The following is a 16,311-nucleotide window of genomic DNA, read 5'->3' as shown; positions in this document are numbered from 1 at the left end:
TTCTGCATCGAATTTTTTGTTTATGCTTAGCATGCTTCGCTCTATTGCTCGCTGAGTCAGCGACGCTGACATGTGACTAATTTATTTTTAACTTTATTATCAAATTTCCATGTTTGACAGGCATATGTTAGGCATGGTATAATACATGAGTTGAAGACTTTAGTTTTTACAGCGATTGGCATGTTACTTTTGAATACTTCTCTGAACATATCTTACTTTTGTGTAATAAATAACTAAAATAAAATAAAATAGTTGAGATAATTATTTAAGCGTGTGTAGACAACAACTTAGTTCAGTACCTAGTTAAAAAGCTAAAATGTTTTTAAGGGTTTCATATACTATATCATAAATTATTCTGCCAGAAAATTTAGCTCGATTCGTTGTACCTACAATAATATATTACCGCTGGTGCCTTTTTAGGCGACCTCACAAAGAGAAATCGCCCCTAATTGTGAGCCTTGAGTGCAAGAGCGTTCAACCAAACTCATGAAACATGACCGCTGTACTGCGTGGGCAATTCGAACTTTGTGATATCAAAATGATATTTAAATTATGCCAGTCGCGTGTGTATTTCGCTCGTACTTTTCCGTATATGTATTGACGCGAGCGAGACGCACGGGCGACTGGCATCATTTAGATATCGTTTTAGTGAGAGTCAGGATGGCGGGTGTATGTAAACAAAAATAAACAAAAAGCATACCATATTTTAGTACCTAATTTGTACTATTTGGTACCTCATATACAAAAATTAGTACCTCACGGTATTTAAAGTTATCAGCAAAAAACGTTACACCCGCCAACCTGACAGTCAGAATGGCGGGTGTATTTTATTACGCTATGATCCCGCGATTATTGATAAATTCTATAAAAGCCAAATTTTAGTACCTTTTTAGTACTTTCATATTCAATTATAAATTGAGCCATTTTATTTGTGGTTTCCGAGTTATACTCATTTTACATTTTGCATTGCTATTAAAAAAATTCAGGCGCTTTAATTTTTCACCGTATTGATATCGTTTTTAAGAAAAAACGCTACGCTACAACTATTTTTATTACGCCAGGATTTAGTACCTTTCATGATTAATCTGTTACCCTTTCACGGGTAATCTGTTAGGTTCAATTAACTATGAAAATTACGTCTTACAAATGGCCAGGCGCCATGTCAAAGGATTCTTCCTAAGAAGAAATTCCGCTCTTCGTTGTGCATGTAATTGTGTACATAATACCTACTCTTAAGTAGGTACATGGTGATTAATCAAATAAGAAGAGTGGAGATCGAGGGGGGGAGGCCTTTGCCCAGCAGTGGGACACTGTAATTGTATAGGCTTATAATAATAAAAATAATAGGCCCATCTAGTGCGCGGCAAGTCCCCACCTGCCTCGATAACTTGTGAACACATTGTTATGGCAGGTGTCCGTACGTCTTTGTAATAACCCAGTCTCATAGTCCACCCAAACTTCAATCCATAGATCGGTATACTGTTCTCTTTTTCTACAATAGTCCCAATGCCTCTGTCTATTGTTGCACCTGTGAACGGGTTCCAGCAGGCGTTCTACATGACATAAAAGCTCTCCAAGGGGCCTCTACGTGTTGGATCTGTGTCCCCACGCAAGCCTATCAAAAAACCGGGATTATAGGCCCGTGATATCCAAGGAGATACAAAAATAATAATATTTATAATAATACACTAACTATCCGTCCTGAGCAATTTCTATTTCGTTAATGTCTGCCCTATTATTGGGCACATTAATGTGCAATTGTTTTACAAGGGGCAAAGTTGTTGTTTAATATCCTCGTGCTAATATTGATACACGAGTAAGTGAAAGTTTCAAAAATAGAACCATGAGCGTAGCGCGTGGTTCTAAAGTACAGGAATCTTGAAAGTAGCGAGGGTTTCAACTACAACGCATGAGGCTTAAAAAAACTTTGCTACCAAATGAAACACAATTTCTTTCCACACCAACGCGAGGAAAATACTTAAACAATTTGAAATCAAATTAAATAAACGAATGCTGTAATTATTAGTGGCTTTTGTTCACTAAGTATTATACATTAATTAAATTTACAGAAATAGGCATGCACGTCATGCTCGGCGTTTTGGCACTTTTATATGCAATTATGATTATGGTAAGTCAGGATTATGATAATCATATTGATCATATGACCAGTCGATAGAGTGTGTGCAGAAGAGTCGTGGAATGTAAGGCATATTTATACGAGTATAAATATTTTTTTCATTTTTATTTTCAAGGCAGCCCATACATTTCACGACTCTTCTCTTTCCGCACAGACTCTATTAATCTTTACAAGAAATTATAATTTTCACACTCGACTTAAAATAATAATTATTGTTGAACTTTTTTAAGGATGCACATGTTTAGCGGTATTTTTTTAACACCATTTCATGATAAAAACAAAGGTGTGTTACTAGTAGATTGTTAACCAAGGGATGAAAGGCACTCATTTCTGCCGAGGTAGTTTGGTGCTCGAACGCAGTGAGTGCTGATATGATGCCTTTCACTCGAGTTAAACACTCTACTTTTCATTTCGAATACGAGGAAAGTAAAATACGTGTTTTATTAAAACATGACTAAGTATAAAATTATATATTAAATCTTGAGGGTACTTATTACAATTACCTCACAATTTAGGCAAAAGTATCGTTATTTATGGAATGGGGAGTTAAATATCAGAATGAAAATTGTATAACAAATCCATTTAAACTCAAATTTCAATTGCTTATCGTTAAAATTTTAACATAGTCTTATTTGCAACTTAACGTAACATGCTCTACGTAGTACGTAGTGCAGAAACGTATCATCAACACCTTTTAGAACAACATTCTATCAGAGCATAAGAAATATATTTCCATCCATTTTGATCCTGATTTCGGTTTTAAGTTTCGTTATTTAGATTTACTTATTTCCATCCGCTCTAAAGGAAAATTAAAGACACAAAAGGCGCTAATAGGGTTCAGTAATGAAATTTATAATGGTACATTACGAAAATCTTGCACAAACACGGCTTGCACGTTTTTATTTAGATAAAATAACGACATTTGAAAAAGTAGTCGATATAAAACAGTCAATCACCGATAGGTTATTAATCTAATATCTATACTTAATATACTTAATATACCTCCCTGGCAACGGAAATGCACTTATTTTTTGGCCAACCTGTATACCTAGCTAGTGTGAATCATTAAGTTGACGAAGAAGAAAGTTTGTCAAGGAAATGCTTGCGCAGCATAGGTACGCTTGAATGTGAATTTGGTCTGCGCTTACCTGATAGAGAGTGGGAGAACGTTCCAAAGTCTGATAGCCTATGCCTGTACATGTACCTACATACTATGCCTTAAACAGTTTTTTGAAAAAAAAAATCACTATAGCCTAGTTCGGACTATATTAGTCGAGTGGCGAGTATTTTAGTTGACTAAAATCGGTGAGCTAAACTAAAATCGTTCGCACTACAGATGAGGCCACAATGAAGAGCGGAATTTCTTAGGAAGAATCCTTTGACATGGCGCCTGGCCATTTGTAAGACGTAATTTTCATAGTTAATTGAACCTAACAGATTAACCGTGAAAGGGTAACAGATTAATCATGAAAGGTACTAAATCCTGGCGTAATAAAAATAGTTGTAGCGTAGCGTTTTTTCTTAAAAACGATATCGATACGGTGAAAAATTAAAGCGCCTGAATTTTTTTAATAGCAATGCAAAGTGTAAAATGAGTATAACTCGGAAACCACAAATAAAATGGCTCAATTTATAATTGAATATGAAAGTACTAAAAAGGTACTAAAATTTGGCTTTTATAGAATTTATCAATAATCGCGGGATCATAGCATAATAAAATACACCCGCCATTCTGACTGTCAGGTTGGCGGGTGTAACGTTTTTTGCTGATAACTTTAAATACCGTGAGGTACTAATTTTTTTATATGAGGTACCAAATAGTACAAATTAGGTACTAAAATATGGTATGCTTTTTGTTTAATTTTATTTACATACACCCGCCATTCTGACTCTCACTCGTTTTAATGTCACAAAGTAAGTTTGAATTGGCCTAGTGACAGAATGGCCATGTAAGCTACGGAATTTACACCCTTGTTCCCTTATACTTATGACATATTACTACTTGGAATCCACTAATTAGTGACTCAAAGAGACGCAGGTTCGAACCCGCCTTTGTTCGATTTGAAGCTGTGTAAGTGTTACACAAAGTACCTACACCTTTAAAGGTGTTTGACGGGAGTGATCGCTTATGAACGTTGCCTTTTGCGCAGTACTTACACAAAGACAAAGGGGTTTAAGGACTTTAGGCGAGGTAAATCCCTACCTTTACCTCATCAGTTACGCACGGTATGGCAGCCAAACTCGCTTCAATGCCTAAATTTAAAAATAAAACGGGCGGGAAAACAAATATCATACAGTCACCTGCAACAATATATAACACAACACAACGAAGGCCGCAAAAATATCTGACACGATCTTATTTAAGATCGTGTCAGATATTTTTGCGGCTTTCGAAGAGTAATATATTACTGCAGTGACTGTACATACATATACTTATACTTTTAAAAGCAACCATAATTTCAGAATCTTATTATCTAACCAAAATGTTGGTAAAACAAAGAATATTTCACGAGCCACAAACAGTAAGTACTTCAAAGATAAGACATGAAAGAACAGGAAAATTACGGATTTGTAATTATTACGTTACTTTACGTTAAATTAATACACAAGTCGTAAAAGTTTTTCTACGCATTTTATTTATGGAAATTCACGAGGTGAGTCGTAACGCTTGGGTTGGGTGCATGTCAAATATTATAGAACTTTTGTCCAAGTGCTCAAAACAGCCCCTAACACAACACAGCTCCTAGAATAGGGTGATAATTGAAATGACTGCCTGGGTGACTGCCTTGGTTTCGGAGAAATCATCGTTTGTCACCATACACACATTCGGTTACCTATTCATAGTTTTTGAAATAATCTACTTGCAAAAATTAGGCTAGCACGGTTCAGAAGAACACTCAATCGATCGACTCAATGATCTCCGAAAGTATAATAAATTTTCGTTCAACATGTTGATAATGATGATGACCCTTCCGGCTATTTCAGCCATGGCGACCACTTCGACTCCTAGTTAGCTCGGCGCTCGTGCGCCCAGATGGCCGATCTTCGAGGTGAGCCCCCGCGCACATTGAGAGCACGTGAGGACACCAGCCACGTAGTGGTAGTGAATATGGTAGCAGGCAGAGCGCCTACCACGGACCACGTTCGACGTGTTGCCTCTCTGTCGCACTTGTAAATTCGTACGTAAGTGTGACAGGGAGGTAACACGTCGAACGTGGTTCGCGGTAGGCCCTCTGGCTCGTTTTAGCTCGGCGCGTTTAGCGTCGAGGTCAACTTATGTACGTGTACGTTGCTCCTCGAAATCGCGCATTTTGTCGCTCAACATACGTGCCTACGTGGGGGTATTTGACCCCCACGTAGTATAGGTATGTAGGAAGTTCTTTAAACTTTTGTTTGATCTATTCTAAAAGCGACACCGTGTATTTTCCAAATAAACTCTCTATTCTCGGTCCGTAACTAACGGATATGAATAAATATGACATGCATCAGTTGGAAGTGCGTTCGTCTGTCGCCAACCACTAGTAGATAGTAGACTGACTGATAGAATGCCTCGATGAATATCTTTGCATGGCTTTGAGCCATAGTCACGCCCCGTTTTACATATGTATGGGTTAAAACGATCGCTTTAATATATATACCCCAACCATGTAGGTACTTCGCTCGTACCTAGCCAATATGTTATTAATTTCATACATTATATTTAAAATAAAGATATAAACTCTTGATGGTGATTTCACGTTCAAGCCACGACAAGCGAACATAACATAACATAACAATTGTATAGGTACCTACGTAGCCTGAAATGTTGGTACTCGTAGATATATCCTCCGAAATGGCAGTGTTAATGATGTAGCTGAAAACATGTGACTGTAACTAACACCATTTATTCAGGCTCTATTTCAGACGCGCACAATACGAATGCACATAATGCATGTTGCATCGTGATATCATTGTCACGTCATCCGCCTTCCAAACTGAATGCATTACCTAAACTTAGTCATTGTACATTCTGATTAATTTCTTGTTTTAGTGGACCGACGCTTAAGTATTTGAATCATTTGCTGTTCAAACTCGACACTTAAGACAATGAAAATGGGTTACTTTCTATGTTAATATCTATACAAAACAACCCATTATCCGTTTCAAGTGTAGTAGGCTGATTATTGAATAGACATCACATGAGCCGCGCCTCGGACCAAACCGCAAGCTATGATATATGCCAACAATATAAGATGCCAGGTAGGGCCAACTATTTAAACAACACCTAAAACAGCTGCGTTTTGAAGTGGATATATAATACTTTTAAGTTGTACATACACAGATTAAGAATTGAGTACCGACTAATAAAACAAATAATAAGTAATAAAAGTAAAAACAATAGGAACACCGTAAGCTCAGGCTATGCTCAGAAATATGGTTATCAGTTGCATACCCGGAACAGTTTATTCAACATCGTTCTTTACCCACATGACATTGCAACTGATGGAGACAGCCAACAAGATCCAAAGGAGTAACAATCCTCAGCAGCATTGTTTGCATTGCAAGGCTAATTCGATTTCTGATAAAAGTTTGATATGATTTTTAACCGTTCTTTGTTAATACATTTCCCTGACTGCACAAGGCGATCGTTAGCCAGTGCTAGGTCTACCCTACGTGTCCTAGTCATACGGCTGAGTGATCTCTTTGTGATGTTACTCCTTACCATTGCAATGTATATAAAAATAAACGCAAGGTTCAACGACCGGTTCTTTGCCTGTTCTATCTGTCCACTTATACCTACCCACGACCGAGCGACCATATTGTGACGTCATTCCTAGTTAGTTTACCCTGAAGTCCTAAAATTATCGCACAGTTATTGCCCAGTGCATAGTTTGTTCTACCTTTCCCAGTCCCACGGCCGAGCGACCACATTGTGACGTCACTCCATGCCATTGCACTGCCTACAGCAATTTATGGCAATTTGCTTACGGAGTCAAATGCCGGGTGTGAATTGTTACCGAATCTGGGCTTAGCTTTGAATGTATGTTAGAATATGATGTCTTGGTTAAACTTCAGTCCAGGCGATTTAGTACGATATTAGGATTGCCTGTGTCCTTAATTCATGTACCTATGACATGCACACTTCTCTGTTTGAAGCTACCAGTAGCCACGTATGTAGGTATAAATACATCTTGTTAGTTTCTTTATTACCCCTAAACATATCTACTCATCAATCTGTTAATAAATTCAATTATATTTTTCTGTTGTTGTTTCTGCGTTCTGTTGTTGTTATCATGTGTCGGCATTTGTGTTTTTGTTATGTAGTTAGGTATTTTAATGATTACACCGCAATATATCGTCACAATAAGATGTCATTTTATCAAATGAAACTCATGTGTCTTCCATTTCGTGTCCTGATACGGCATTCTATTTTTAAAATCTCAATCTGATTTGTTATTGATGTGACACGATCATTCTCGTCTTTTGGTGCACGGGCCGAGGGGTGTCAAGATCCGGCGGTTAAGGCCGTGCATCGAAAAATAACAGGATCTTAGAAAGGTGGCAGTGGCTAGCCCCGGAAACAAACAGTAGTGATTTTCGGATATATGTTTCTTGACTATATGATAAGACATTTCGTAGTAGTCGAAACACGAATGCTTACAATTTTCTCGATAGAAAATAAATCCAAACTTACGTGTTCATTTTTCGGTTTTAGCTTCGTGCAACTAGAAAACACATCCATATCCAGCACAACCCACCTTACAGCAAAGGTTTTCATCTCGTCTTAACTTTCAAAGAACTAAATATTAACTTATTATCCTTTACCGATGGATTTATTATCGATTTTTGATTTTATGAATTCAACAGCAAACGCCCATTTTACGCAGTTCCGTTTCTCTTTCTGTCATGCGTCAAAGTCATAAATGCATCCTTTATGCCAGTAATGTTAGATGGCCGTCGTGCCTCAAAGAGGTAAGACCTATGTCACTTCGCGCAGCGCTCCGAATTACGTAAAATTTTAATATCCAATAAACGTTGAGTCGTAACTCCATTGAGTAGTAACGGAATCGGAGGTAAACCTATGATGGTGCCTTCTTACAGGCCTATACGTTACGCATGTGTGCGTGTTTGCTAGGCTACGTCATGCTACGTCGAAATCTATACTCTTTGTCAGTTACAACGGGTTAGGAAATTTCGACAGATATTGAAATGTATCGGTAGCTGTTTGGTATTTAGCCATCAGAATCTAACCGTAACTTTTTGCTTTATTTTTGTTTGAAAATAAAATATCTATAAGAATATATTTTTTGCTTTTTTTCTATTGTAATGATAAAAATAAATCTAGTATGTTTCATGCTCAAATAATTTAAAATAATTGAATAAATATTAAAAACTAATTGATATTACTCGTTTTAATTATTATATTATTAAGTTTGTTTGAATAAAATATTTTATTTCAATAATACGAAAAGTTATTATATTTAAGTACCACTAAAAAAGGTCTCTACTTACAAAAACTCACTTGCACGGGCCGGGGTTCGAACCCGTGACCTCCGGTTTGAAAGTCGCACGCCACTACAATTTCACATAAGTAATTTACAATGACATGATACCGTGGAAAAAGTGAATATTACAATGTACTGTGTTACTATCATTTTATAGTTTATTTTGGCTTGACAAGGAGGAATGAGAAAAACGTGCAGAGCGAGAGGATTAAATCTCTCTGTCCCTTTCTTAAAGTAGCCAATCCTAATTATGACATCTGTTTTGATATTAATTCTTTGAACATAATTTGTCGATGTTCTTTTTTATATCATCGAGAAAGATTTTTATTAAAAAAATGTGTTGAATTTATATGTTTTATTTATGTTTTTTTTGCATAAATTTCATTACTTTTGACAAATTTTGATTGTGATGACAAACGATTTGATGTGATGTGTGAAACGAACCATGTGATCAACGATTTATCTAATAAAACTTCATTTAGTCGAAAAAAATAGTTGTCTACTACCGGGTGGAAAAAAATTATGGGCCCTGGAGGGAAAGTGCCTTAAAACCTTAAGTTTGCTCATTTTACTTAAATGAAACATTATTGTTTTTTAAAGAAACAACTGCATTCAAAGATTTTTGAAGTGAAAACTTCTTTAGCGGCGCTAGGCACTTTATGAGGTGGGGAAAAAATGATAAACTCGAGACAGCGTAAGGCGATCATGTGACCGTAAGGTTTAGATGGCATTTAAATCAATAAAGAAAAACTCAATGACATTACATGAAAAAGGTTATAATCTTGTACGGGCTGAAATACGAGGATCTCACAGTATTATAACTTTATATCACTCAAATATAATTCAATAAAGCTACATCTTGATGAAATCGCTAATAAAAGTGAACTCTAGTACTGGTGAATAAAACTCAAAATATCATGACCAAATAAATAAATTATTATAATTAATAAATTTGATTTTCGAATTTTAAACAAGCTCACTGACCAGCAATTTCGGAACCAAAAGTTTTCAATAGAAAGGAGGATGGGTCAATTATACATAGTGCTGCAGACATTTTGGACTAGTCATTGAGTTTTCACTTCTGTCGGCACTCCCGGAATGCAACACGTTGTTTTTTTTTAAATTCGCTTAATCGCGCCCGGGAATCGAACCTACTTTTTCCACACTATTAAAGAACACAAATGCTTTTCTTCTGGTAACTTAAATGTTCTATCTATCTTGGTGATATGTCAATGCAATCAAATAATCTGAAAAAATAATAATAATCCAATTTATGAATTCCGTTCCTTCAGAAAAATGCGAAATGTACGTACAATTTTTAGGGATATCGTACTTTTCCCAGAGACAAATTTAGTTGGCTAAGACACATTTTCACTGATTTGGGGTCTGTACTAAAAATCTAACATAATATGATACTTAATCGTTTTAAGCTCAAGAGTGAGTTTTCCTAAAGCTTTTTCTAAAAATTATAGGAGGTATAGGATTATGTTAGGAGTGCACTGCAGCATGTCAAATGTATGCCAAAATGTCAAGGGAGAGAACAATAAATTAAGTTTAAATTCCACTTCCACTCATCAGCAAAGTGATATAAGTATATCAGCAGTTTAAAGTTATTTTAGATTACAAAATTAGCGCATCAAAAAAATCAAAGTGCATAGAAAAAAAGTCTCCTGAGTCATAATAAAATTGATGTCTCTTGGGTCACCAGAAAAGTCACCAGGGAGAACGATGACCCAAATCACATTTAAAAGAAAATGTAAATTTTGTGTACTACCTACGAACATTTTTCAAAAAACTATGTTTTTATAACATATTAGACCCAGGATAGATCTAATACCTCTTTTCCTACCCCGGATAAAATGGTCGGCGACTAAAAAAGTAACTGAAACGTTACGTTATTAGGTTCACGATGCCGCGTTGTACCCTTGCCTTCGTTGCGATATGTTTGGTAAGTCAGGAGACTTAAAAAATGAGCCATGATTTTGGGACATATTAACAAATATTTTTTTGAATATATATTAATTTTAGCGGGCTGTAATAATTTACCAGTTAAATTAGATGTAAATACCTTTTTAGTTAATCGTTAATATGATATATTAGTAGCAGTAAAACACTTTATTGTACAAAAAGACATATAAAACATGAAAAAACACACATCCTTCGTATATGGTAGAATATATTTTTCACACTTATAAGTAAAAACCAAAACCGATACGCGATTGGGATACGCTCTTTTTGTATGGGATAAAAAAAAAATCTCCTGGGTCACCAAGAAAAATCGACATATTAAAATAATTCAGTTCGTTTTTAAGTTCTAGTCAGATTGACTTTTTGGTTATTTGAGATAAATTACAATAACGCTTAGATTTGAAAAACATGATTTTCTATTTTGTTGCGATCGACCCGGGTAATAAAAATACGGCGAATTTGAACTGTTGTTTGTTGTCGTTGTAAAATGTATTAAAAAATAATGTAGGCACCCCTGACAATTGAAATTCAAAATTATCCAGAAAAAGCGGCCAAGTGCGAGTCGGACTCGCCCATGAAGGGTTCCGTATTTAGGGGATTTATGACGTATTAAAAAAAAACTACTTACTAGATCTTGTTCAAACCAATTTTCGGTGGAAGTTTGCATGGTAATGTACATCATATATTTTTTTTAGTTTTATCATTCTCTTATTTTAGAAGTTACAGGGGGGGGGGGGGGCACACACATTTTACCACTTTGGAAGTGTCTCTCGCGCAAACTATTCAGTTTAGAAAAAAATTATGTTAGAAACCTCAATATCATTTTTGAAGACCTATCCATAGATACCCCATACGTATGGGTTTGATGAAAAAAAAATTCAGTTTCAGTTGTTCTAAGTATGGGAAACCCCCAAAAAAAATTTTTTTTTTCTATTTTTGTGTGAAAATATAATGCGGTTCACAGAATACATCTACTTACCAAGTTTCAACAGTATAGTTCTTATAGTTTCGGAAAAAAGTGACTGTGACATACGGACGGACAGACGGACAGACAGACAGACAGACATGACGAATCTATAAGGGTTCCGTTTTTTGCCATTTGGCTACGGAACCCTAAAAATGAGTGTTTCAAAAAGGCACCCTGTATTCCTTACATACCTAAATAATCTCTTATTCAATAAAACATATAATTACTAAACACTGTGATTTATTTCAAATAAATGCAAATCGATCGGATAAAAGATATTAATACCTACCTATACAACAATGAATACGAGTACAGTCAGCTGCAATAATATGTTACACACCGAAGGCCGTTTTGCGGTAGATCATGTTAGATCTTATTTGTAGAGCCATAAGAGCGTGTCACATATATTTGCGGCCGTCGAAGAGTAACATATTATTGCAGGTGACTGTACCTATGAAAAATTCGAGGGTTAATAAAAAGCATTTCAACCAAAGCATTTATAATAATAACGACCATGGACGCCTGCAACCCCAGGGTTATTGTAACCCCATAACAATAAGGTTGAAATTTGCATTTAGTGACCGCAAAGTCAGGTGAGCGTAATCAAGTAAATCTGTTTTCATCATATTTTATCAAAAATAATCTCTTTTCTGTTCTTGTGCTATTTTCTTATTATCAATACTCTTAACTTATATGCTATATACGCTGCTGCTTCTATGATGTTAACATCTTCCAAAACAACAATAAATATGCAGGTTTATGAATTAATTATTTTATTGTTTGCTATTATGAACAAGTAACAACGCCATCTGTTTCAATTTTTTCCGAATTTAAGTTTCTGGCCGACCGCAGCGACCACGTATAATGGTAGTTAACTTCTGTAACGTTAGATGGTGCTAAAAGGTCACACAAACTTCACGTGCGGCGCGAAGCGTTTCCATGTGTGCGTGTTAGCGGGGAGGGAAGAACTAGCGGGCGTGGTTTACGAAGCGCCAGACGCGGCTGCAGTAGGCCCTTAAGCGCCCAGCTCCCTGATACTGCGGGGTTGCGTAATACATTGCAGCCATAACACGTGTTTTGTGCTTTTAGGATGTACATATATAGTTTATAATATATTATGAATCTTGATTTTAAAGTATTTATCTATGGGTCATTAGTTGCCTGAAATAAAGATATTTGATTCATTTCATTTGAAAATCCAAATACCGCTCCTGAGGTATGCTGTACTCGAATGTAGGTAGGGGTACAGATTGTACAGATTGAAATGCCGAAGTAATAACATTAGTCGACATTAGTCGGTCCGAGTGAACAAGTGTATCGGATCAGATGGCGCGGATAGCGAGCATAAATAACTCCACTGCTCTTCATTAGCGGAACATCAGGTTCAAAACATGAGCGGAGGCGGGGAGCGGAAGCGAACTTACAAGAGTTAGCGTTTCTGTAAAACCATCACAATTCAAAGGCAACCATAGTATTAGTGCACAAGTGTTTGCTAATATTTAGACTGTTTGCTAATATTGGTCCGTAGAGACGTTTTTGTTTCTGACACATGTTGTTAGGTACTTACTGTCTTCAAAAAGAAAACGAGAGGTGCTTGATTTTTACAACTTACTGCAGCACTGCACTGCACCCGATAGAAGGCAAATAGTCTGTTTCTTCATAAGCCTCTGGTAATTTTTCAACCAGACTTTAATCTGTGTCTATTTATACTAAACTCTGATTATTATTTTGTATTAATAGCTGGGTTGCTTCATTGTATACCCATAATTGAATAATCCTTTACTCCGCTATAGTCTATGGTTTAGGCTACTTAGCCTAGCCTGCATTCGGCCGAACCACAATACGAGGTGTAACAGCTAGCGACCGCACTGAATTAATGAAGCAGCTAGCAGCGAGTCGGTGGCCGAGCGGCCATCGCTTCCCCGTTGAGATCTGGGATAAGATCTATTTTAACCGAGGAAATGTTCTAATACAACAATATATGTATGTTATTTTGGATTTAGCTGCAAAACAGAGGTAGGTAGCTGTTGATCCACTAAAATTAAATTATCTTCTACAAGGCAAGGCTTTCGCATTTTACAACCTGCTCACTGCGCCCAAGATAGTGGTTAAAGCATCCAATTAAAAATTTCAATGTTTTAATTATAAAATGTCCATTTTACACGTGGTCATCATGGAAAAATTAATAAAGTAGTATAACACAGTATATTTATATCGAACCGCTGAATGAGCCTCTTCAAACTCACATCAACAAAACTCATAAAAGTCTTCTCACGGCGATCGAGCCCCGGTCCTAAACAAGCAGACTCTTCAACCCCCGTCGCTGTTCACAAAACCCATCGACCAGTTTGAGTTTGACACGAGGTGGACACGCCATAGTAATGAAATCTCAACTCAACATAACATAAAAACGACAGAGGTAATAATATTTTATTACCTTTATTAACCGACGTTTCGACACAGGTTTCACTGGTCGTGGTCACGAGTAAACCACCACCAGACCAGTGAAACCTGTGTCGAAACGTCGGTTAATAGAGGTAATAAAATAAATTTCGCGATAGACCCGTCTATAAATGTGAGTTAATATGTGTTCAAAACACGAAAGTATATTTTAGAGGTACCTATTATAGAGGTAATAATTGCTCGTTATCGTAATGAAAGCAACTCAGATTGTCTAATTTTCAATGAATTGCAAAATTGATAACGAGGTTTGGTTATTACACGTGTAAAGGTCAAGTTATGATGGGAATGAAATCGCGTATAGATTTTTTTGTAAATGAGCAGACCCTTCTGTATAGGTTATGTACCTAAAGGTTGACTGGCTTGTTTTAGTTCTAAGTTTAGAGTGCTGATTCTTTTTATATGAGTTTATATTGCGATTTGGTTGATTTAGGATCGGGGTTAGCTTAGCGATATAAAGAAGTATAGCTACTTAAATTAAGTTATTTTTTAGCGATGGTGGCAAATAAACACCGAGCCCATCTGATGGGATAGGTACAGTCACTACCTATCAATAGTCTCTTAATGCTCTACTTCTTCCTCTTTGCTTTAAGTAATTATTAGAAACACGTAGACAACCGAAGTTTTTGGACATAATTTTTATTTAATAAATCAGATAGATATATAAAGAGTTGGTAATTTGACCGTGATATATTATCTTCTTCAGTGTTTCATATCATGAGTATAATTTCCATAATGGCTAATTGTTATGACAATCCAAAAAAAAAACTAATTTGACTATTATAGTCAACCCCATCGTGAGAATGTATATAGTTACTAGGTACACATTTTTACTAATGGGAATAATAGCTATAAATCCGTATGACACAGATGCAACACCTACGCATAGCTTAGGAGCCCCATTAAAACAACGCTATATCTCCCACTAACCCCCTATCTAACCCCTAACAACCCCCTGGTAATAAAAACCGTAACAATCCCCTTTGAATACTCAATTTGTTAAGGTGTTATGTATCACTGCCGTCTTCGAGCCTTCGCTATAAGGCGCCACGCACCGGCGGCGGAGAATGGTAAGATTAAGTTAAGACGGTAGGTAAATCCTAAACTACGAGTGAGTTTTTACTGTATATTAAGTTGCGATCCCATAGCCAACGTAAATATCCCAGTGCTGGGCACTGTTCCAATAGTTACCACGTAAGCAATAGAGTTGATTAACGGGCAGTCAACTATTAGAGTTAGGCTGTAAATAAAGTTTATAAATTGTATATACCTATGTAGGTACATCTGAACGACATACGAATCTTATCCAGTCTGATAACCGCCTTAGAAGGAAAATCGGAAGTCGGTTTTTGATAAGAATTTACGGTTATTCGTAGGTTAAAGGTTACGGCGCGGTTAACTTTAATAAAACGATTCTTTATTGGCGCGGTTTGTGACAATTCACAGGCCTATAGGATATTTATAAAGGATTGTACCTACAGAAGAAAAGGTCTTAAACAGACAATATTAATCAGTTGTTATAGGTAAGTACAAATCTATACCTACCGGCAACTGTACAGAAGATACCTACACTTTTAAGCGAGCTGGGTTTTTGGAAAAAGATTTTTAATTTTAGTGATTACCTAACTGAAAATCCGTTTTTACCAACGAAATAAAATTATGGTAAGTAAATATTTCACGAAAATCTCAAAATGATACCGCTTGAGTGAATTCGAAGATCGCTTTTTGACGTAAACTTATATGAACTGTTTAACGTTTAACACCGCTGACCCATTCACACCCCATAACCCAACCTTATTAGACTTGACGCCTGTGTTTGCAAAATCCGGAATCAAGATACACTCCCCGCCAGGGTCGGTGCCTTTTTACAGCTCTACTCGGACTTCCAAAATATAATCTGACTTGATCCCAGCGCATATGACACATCACTATTGTCTTGGCTTGTGAGATAGAGAGTATTAAAATAGTCGAGAGTATCATTTTTTGAACCCTTTTTCAAAGAGCTCGATGACGCAAATAAATAAATCTATGCTCAAAATTAATTAAGTATTAGGATATGAGATGCAATAAGAGAATTGAGAAAGCAATATCAAGCTACTATTTTGTAAGTTGTAATCTGTCTGCAGATCAGATACGCGGTGGAAGGAGTCGGTGCCTTCCCCGGACCCTCGGAATAAAGAGATGGACGATAGCCGATAATGAATTAGTTGGAATTATGTTTGGGCTGCTGAGTTCTCTGATGTTTCCGGTAAGAAATGTTGTAATGATATTGCAGTTAGTAAAGTAGTAAAAGC

Source organism: Cydia amplana, chromosome 23 (genome assembly GCF_948474715.1).
Source record: "Cydia amplana chromosome 23, ilCydAmpl1.1, whole genome shotgun sequence".
NCBI lineage: Eukaryota > Metazoa > Arthropoda > Insecta > Lepidoptera > Tortricidae > Cydia > Cydia amplana.
Note: the sequence above shows the minus strand (reverse complement) of the source record.